Source organism: Hipposideros armiger, unplaced genomic scaffold (genome assembly GCF_001890085.2).
Source record: "Hipposideros armiger isolate ML-2016 unplaced genomic scaffold, ASM189008v1 scaffold_910, whole genome shotgun sequence".
Taxonomy (NCBI): Eukaryota; Metazoa; Chordata; class Mammalia; order Chiroptera; family Hipposideridae; genus Hipposideros; species Hipposideros armiger.
This window is the reverse complement of record NW_017732260.1, coordinates 478862-486586: the sequence shown is the minus strand read 5'-3', so window position 1 is coordinate 486586 and position 7725 is coordinate 478862.

Here is a 7725-nt window from a genome sequence, read left to right as displayed (position 1 = left end):
GTGACGACCTGGTTCTCTTCTCCCTGGAACCTCCTCGCAGGGCCAGGACTGGAGCTTGAGTCCCGTGGACAGTAATATAACGGAAGACCTGGGGCTCCGTAGTCCCTTTGGGAGAGGGGTTCTGCCACCTGGCTCTCAGGAGTCCTAAAATACAGTGTTCTCCAGCCTTGGTTGAGCATTTCTCAGAGCTGTCCCCCTCTCTGGTTCCAATATCTAAGGGCCACCCGCAACCCTCACCCCCATCCAGTGGTGATTTTACAGCCTTGACAACCATTACGGGGAGTGAAATGTAGGGACCAGCAGAGAATGGTGTTAGTTGTATCTTGCGCCTCTCGTTTTACACTCAGAGAAACAGTGACCTAGAGAGAGAAAGTGACTGGCTACATCCCAGCCTCCAGCACCATCTCGCCCCACCCCCACTTTCCCCTTAGCTCTAGGGTCAACCCTGCCCCATGTCTCAGCAGGAAGAATTAAGTGCCTTTGGGATCCTTTGGGATCAATGGTGACCTCCTTTGGCTCTGGCTGCCATAGCAGCATCTATAGCAGTTGACAGAGCTCCCTTTTCACTGCCTTTTGCTGGCCCTCAGGCTCCCAACCATTTCCAGCCCTAAATGGAAAAGGGCAGCTTGGGGACCCAGGGCCAAGGGGGAAGAAGATGGGGGGCACAGTTTTTCCTCATGGCCGGGCCTCGGTCCCTTTATCTAAAGGGATGAAGAAAATGCAGCCTGGGGATCTGAGAAAGTCAGTGTATGTGGCTACTTCTTGCAGCCACCACATGGTTTTATTCCCTCAATCTGCAGAGCTGTGCAGCTGTTACACACTGTGCCTGAGGACTCAAAATAGCCTATATCTGGAAACTCAGATTCCACCTGCAGGAGACCAGTGACCCTGTGTAATTCATGTTGTTGCACAGAAGCAGCTCATGGTGGGGTTGGGGTTGGGGGTGGGGTGAGGTGGGCTTTGATACCCAGACAGTTCTGCCACTTTGGCCTCATCCAGTTTCGCCATCCAGCCCAGGCTGGCCCTCTGGTTGTTGCCTCCATACCACATGCATTCATTCAACACAAATATTTTATTTGCCTAGATTGCTTGTCAGGCTCTACACTAATGACTGGAAGATAATGGCAAGACCCATGGTCCCTGTCCTCCATCAGGATAGAACGGCATGCAAACAGATGAGGAAACCATGTGTTAAATGTGAGGGTAAATATGGAATGGAAGGACACCAAAACCAGGACAAAGGGTCAGGACAGGTATTTTAGGCAGGGGGACAGTGTGAACAATGGCATAGAGGCCTGAAACAATATGTGTGTGTGTGTGTGTGTGTGTGTGTGTGTGTGTGTGTGTAGGAAGGCCAGGCTGGAGAAGCGGACACAGAGACACAGCTCAGTGTAGAGGAAGCGAAGTCTGTGTCGAGGAGACTACATTTTAACATCAGGGCAAAGGGAAGTCATTGAAACTTTTGGGCTGTAGAAGTGATGGAGTCTGTTTTGCATGTGCACCATTTAATTAACAAAGTTTATTGAGTGCTCTTAAGTGGGGTGCTTTCCACCACTTCATCCTGGCATTTATCTATTCACTCAAAAGAATTTAGTTTTCTACTCTCTGTACTAAACTCTTCACATATATCTCATTTAATCCTCACACAAGCAGGTACCCATCCATGAAATCGATACAGCTATTATCTTCATTTTACAGCTGAAGAATCCAAAGCTTGGACCTGTTTAAGGTCACTTAACTGGTAAGTGGTGGTACAAGAATCCAAACCTCATCTGACTCCAGAGTCCATGCTCTCTACTAAATGACCTGTTTTAACAGCATTGTGTGACCAGGCCACACAAGATCTGGGTCCTGTTTTGGACAGCTAATGAACCAGTAAGAGGGTAGACAGGTCCTGAGAAGGGCTCTGATGAAGGAATACACAGCGTGTGGCAAGAGCTGGTTCCCAGAGGAGGAGCTGGAATGACTAAGATGTATCTAGCAGGGTTAGTTGGATGGGGGCGGGGAGAGGGGAGCAGAGAGAGAGTTCGGGAAGAGGGACCATCTCACAAAAGTGAGAACTTAGAGAACATCTCAACTTGTTAGGGGAACTGTAGGCAGATTTGTGTGGTCATATGCATGTGGTGGTTGTTGTTGTTGGTGGTGGTGGTGGTGAGTTTGGAAAGATGCCACCAAGGAGGCAACAGGAGCTAAAGCACTAAGGGATTTGAGTGCTGACCTAAAGGATTTGAAATTCCTCTTGCAAGTAAGTAACAGGGGCCACTGAAGCACTGAAGCAGGGCATGACACAATTTTCATTTTAAAACCTTATTTTCGTGACTACTGTGTGAAGGGCAAGAGAGAGAGAGAGACCCATTGGATAGGAGATCGTTACAGAAATCCAGGTTGGAAGTGATGGAGCCTGAACCAGGTCAGTGGTTCTGAGGATGGTAGGGATAGTAAAGAGATAGAGGGATCAGGACTTGGAGATAATGGTTTCATTATTCATTGATTCATCCATTCAGTTAAATATCTGTTGAGAATCTACCATGTATCAGACACTGTTCTAAACACGGGGCACAAAGCTATAAACCTGACAGGCATGATATCTACCCTCATGAAGCTGAAAGGGAGGGAGTTGGCCTCAGGTTATGGTAAGGACTGGATTTTTTTCCTAAAAGGAATAGCTTAAGGAGGCATCAAGGACTTTTAACTAGAGCAAAATCCGATTTATACATTGAAAAGATTCCACCTGCTGCTGTTTGGAGAAAGTACTGCAGAGGGGGCCAGAGTGGAAGACAGAAATCCAATGAGATTAGGAGGCCACTGCTGTAATCTGGGGAGAGATGACAGGCTGCTACCTCTAGGGTGTGGGGTGGGGATGGAAGGAAATGAATAGATTCAAAATACATTTTGAAGGTAGAAACAGGTTTTGATGGTTGATTGGATGTGGTAGGTGAAGAAGGAATCCAGAATATGATGTAGATTTTTTGTGTGTTTTTTTTTAAAGATTTTATTAGGGAATTGGGGGAGAGGAACAGCGCTGGGGAATCGGGGGAAGGGGAACAGACAAGTTGCTGTTGTTTTGCTCTTCAGTCTAGTTGTGGAGGATGTTGCTTCACTGCCCCAAGCTGGCACCATCATTGCGCTCTTCCCAGGCCAGGCAGATCAGTCGCCGGCCTCTGGACGGCCACTCACTGTGGCTGCTGGCCACTCACGCTGGCTGCCAGCTACACATGGTAGCTTATGGCAGCCCACTGCAGCAGGGGACTGCAGCCTACCCCGTCACTGGCAACCTACAGCAGCCCAGCTCCAGGTCAAGCTGTTGTTCAGCATTTTAGCTGTAGAGGGCAGTGTCACTGGCCCTCATATGTGGGATCCGAACCGGGGCTCTCTGGTGTCTCAAGCCAGCTCTTAACCAATGCGCCACTCGGCCGGCCCTGATGTAGGTTTTTAACTTGAGCCAAAATTGCTATCATTTTCTAGGGTGATGAAGACAGGAGAAAAACAGGTTAAAAGCTCTATTCTGGAGAAAGTGTTTGACATGCCTGTTAGGCATCTGTGTGGAGATATGAGGAGGACAAATGGAGATATAATCTGAAGTTCAGGGAAGAAGGGCAGGTTGGATATATAATATTGGGAATCAAAATGTAGCTGATAATTAAACCATGAGATTGGAAAGCGTAGTGAAAAAAAGATAATGTCCTTCCACACTGAGGAAAAGGGGTTAGCAAAGGAGACCAACAAGGATCAGCCAATGTGTAGGATGAAACAAGGGGAGTGTGTTGTGGGAATTAAGAGAAGAGAGTATTTCAAAGAGGGAACATCACCTGTACCAGAAGTGCAATAAAATAAGTGTCTGCTGCCCAGTGATGAAGCTGTGCTCTGGAAGCTGGAAGACCGTGAAACACCCTTTCAGTTCCCCCCTACAAGTCTGTCCTGTAAGCTAAGATAGGGCTGTAAAGGCGGAAAGGCAAACGCTTGGAGAGAAAGGACCATAAGGTGGAGGGGAGGGGCTCCGTTAAGTATCAAATGAGATGACTGCCGAAAATGCATTTTGTAAACCATCCAGTCCTGACCTAAAATCGTTGTTTTTATTAATGAGCGGGGGATTGAACTGAGGCCACCGGTGAGAGAGCAAATAATACCTAAAGAAAGAGTTCTCAAGGAGGAAATTTTATGTAGAAAATCCCATTCCTCCTGAGAACTTGTGTCAAAGCCAAGCTTCGGGTTCAGTGAGGAGATCCGGGAGCAGTGTTGCGCTTCACTCGGAACTGACCTCACGGAGGCAGCAGCGAGCAGGGTACCGGGAGGATGCCAAGGCTGCTTAGAGCGGAGAGGAAGTCCAGTCCCAGATGTGAGGGGGCCTCGGGCTCCACCTCTCTCCTCCGCCAGCCAATCAGGATCCAGCTGGTCGGAGGATTACGCTAGGGAGGAGGGCGGAGCCAGAGAACCGTTATTTAGGCAGCGTTATTGATTTGATTCCTTTCCCTAAGCAGGAAATCGGATAAACTGGTATGGCCACACTACGGAATACTATTCAGTAATAAAAAGGAACTACCAACTGACACGCACAGCAACGTGGATGAATCTCAAAATCATCATGCTGAGTGAAAGAAGCCTGTATGCACAAGAATACATATTGTATAATTCCATTTATATGATGTCCTAGAACAAGCTAAAATAATCTGTGATGAAAACAAAATCAGAATAGGGGTTGCCTGAGGACTGAGGGTGGGGATTGATGCAAGGGGGCATGAGGGAACTTTCTAGTTGATGATAATGTTCTTAAAACTTTGTGCAGTGAAGGAAATGCCTTGTTTCTGTGCTGTCCAATAGGGTAGCCACTAGTCACATGTGGTTATTGAGCACTTGAAGTGTGACCTTTGTAAATGAAATATTGAATTTTTAATTTAATTTCATTTTAATCACTAAAATTAGCCGCATGTGGCTAGTGGCTACCCTATTAGCACAGCTCTATATCCTGATAAGAGTCTAGGCCTCACAGGTATATATGTCTGTCAAAACTCCTCTCACAGGGCCTGGCGAGTGGCGCGGTGGTTAAGAGCTGGCTTGGGACAACAGAGGGCCGCTATTCAGACCCCACATATGAGGGCCAGTGACACTACCTTCCACAGCTAAGATGCTGAACAACAGCTCAACCTGGAGGTGGGCTGCCCTGAGTCGCCTTCGATGGTATAGGCTGCAGCCCCTGCTGCAGTGGGTTGCCATGGCCAGCAGCCAGCATGAGCAGCCATCCAGAAGCCAGTGACTGATCTGCCTTGCCTGGGAAGAGCGCAATGATGGTACCAACTTGGGCCAGTGAAGCAACGTCCTCCACAACTAGACTGAAGAACAAAACGACAGCAACTTGTCTGTTCCCCTTCCCCCAATTCCCCAGTGCTGTTCCCATCGCCCAATTCCCCAATAAAAAAAATCTTTAAAAAAAAAAACCAAAAAACTCCTCTCACAATAAGCCTAAGATTTGTACATTTCACTATGTGCAAAATTTACATTAAAAAGGTAAGCATAAATTCTAGTTAATGCTATGTGTGTTGAAATGTTTAGATGTGAAATGTGCCATTGTCTGCAACTTTGAAATGCATAACAAAAAATAGATTGATGAATGGAGGGATGGCTAAATTGTGAGACATGTGATTAAAAAATCAGCAAAATACTAATTGTAGAATCTTGGTAGTAGATATATGGGTGTTCACTGTAAAAGTCTTTCAACCTTTCTGTATATGTTGGAATATTTTCAGAATAAATGTTGGGGGTACCAGGGGCTGAGAGGAGAGAAAAATGGGAAGTTATTATCTAATAGGCACAAAGTTTCTGTTTGGTATGATGAAAATTTTCTAAAAATAGATAATGGTAATGCTTATATATTTGAATGTTCTTAATGACAATCAATTGTACACTTAAAAATAGTCAAAGTGGTAAATTTTATGTTATGTACATTTTACAATTAAAAATGTTTGAAAGCCAAAAAAAAAATGTTGGGAGAAAATCCATGTGGAAACCTCCTTGCTTTCTCTAGAGGCAGTCTGGGTGGGGTACTGCACAGAGAGAAAGGGGGAAAGGAGCAGGCTGTGTGAGTGTGCTAGGCCAGCTTGGAGTAGAAGGTAGTGGGAAGAGAACACAGGCTTTGGAAATCAATAGACCTAGGTTCATAATCCCAGCTCTTTCACTTTCTAGCTGTATAACTGTATTTGTTTCTTATTGCTATTGTTGCTTTAACAAATTACCACAAATTAAGTAGATTAAAATGACAGAGATTTACTGTCTAGCAGTACTGGAGATCTGAAATGTGCCTTGGGCTAACATCAACAACGGAATTCCTGGAGACTCTATGGGGGAACCCACTTTCTTGCCTTTTCCAGCTTCTAGAAACCTCTTGTAATCTTTGGCTTGCCTCATGGCCTTTTCCTCCATTTTCAAAGCCAGAAATAACATCTGCAAATCTATCTGTTTCCCTCTCTCTCTCTCTCTCTCTCTCTCTCTCTCTCTCTCTCTCACACACACACACACACACACACACACACACACACACACACACACCCTCTGCTTCCTTGTCACATCTCCTTCTCTGACTTTCCTGCTTCCCTCTTTCCCCTATAATAACCCTGAGGTTCCCAACCAGACAATCTAGGATAATCTCCCCATCTCAAGATCCTTAATTTATTACATCTGCCATGTAAGGTAACATATTCACAAGTTCTGGGGATTAAGACATGGACATCTTGGGGGAGAGGCATTTTTCTGAAATTTTATGCTACTGGTACTCATATGTCAAGACTACACTAAAGAGGGAAAATATAGTTCTTGTGATTTTTCCCTAACAGTTTTATTGAGATATAATCCACATACCATACAATTTACCCATTTAAAGAGAACAATTCACAATGATTTTTAATATAGTCACAGTTGTGCAATCATCACATTTTCCTCTTTTTCCCATTTTTTTTACATATGAGGGATAAAAGGCTTGAGGCATTAAGAAATTGTGCATAGAGTAACTTCTAACCACAGGACTGGGGCATTGCAGTGGCTGTCAGGAGCTGAGATTCCAGTCCAGGCCTGGATTCCCTCCATGAAGACCAATCTCCTGGAAGCACTGTGTTATAGTAGTGAAATATGCAGGTGCTTAGGCCAGGTTAGACTTGAGTTCAAGGCTTTGTTTTTGCTATCTACAAGCTAAGCGACCTTAGGTAAAATCTCTTGGAGCTTTGGTTTCCTTATTTGCAAAATGAGGACACTTAAATAAATGGGGGGGGGGGCCTCTAGACTCACTTGTATGATCCCTCCTAGCTATGTAATTCCAAGCTTCACTGAGGGGGAAAAAAGGTAATTAAAAATAAATTCCCAAGCATCCAGGGCAACAAGAGGGATACGAATTTCCTGAAGACAGGATCACTTGTACTCCAAGCTTCCTTTGTATTTTGAGCACCTGACACAGGTCTCAGAACTCCTCCCTGATGGGCCTCAGCTGGGTGGGAAAGACAATGCGTAAAACGATCCTTATAAAGGCAGAGAAAGGTGGGAAGAGTTGACGGGCGGGGGCAGCGGCTGCGGCCGAAGTTGGAGTGCTCTGCTCAAGAGTGGGCAATGATCCTGCGAGTGGAAACAGGTGGGAGGGATCAGAGGCAGCCCTTTCCTAAGGCCAAGTTAAGCCGCAAGGTGAGGGCTAGATGGGAGCGGGAGTGTGTTGGAGCGACGGTACTGAAAATAAATTTTCAGACTCCC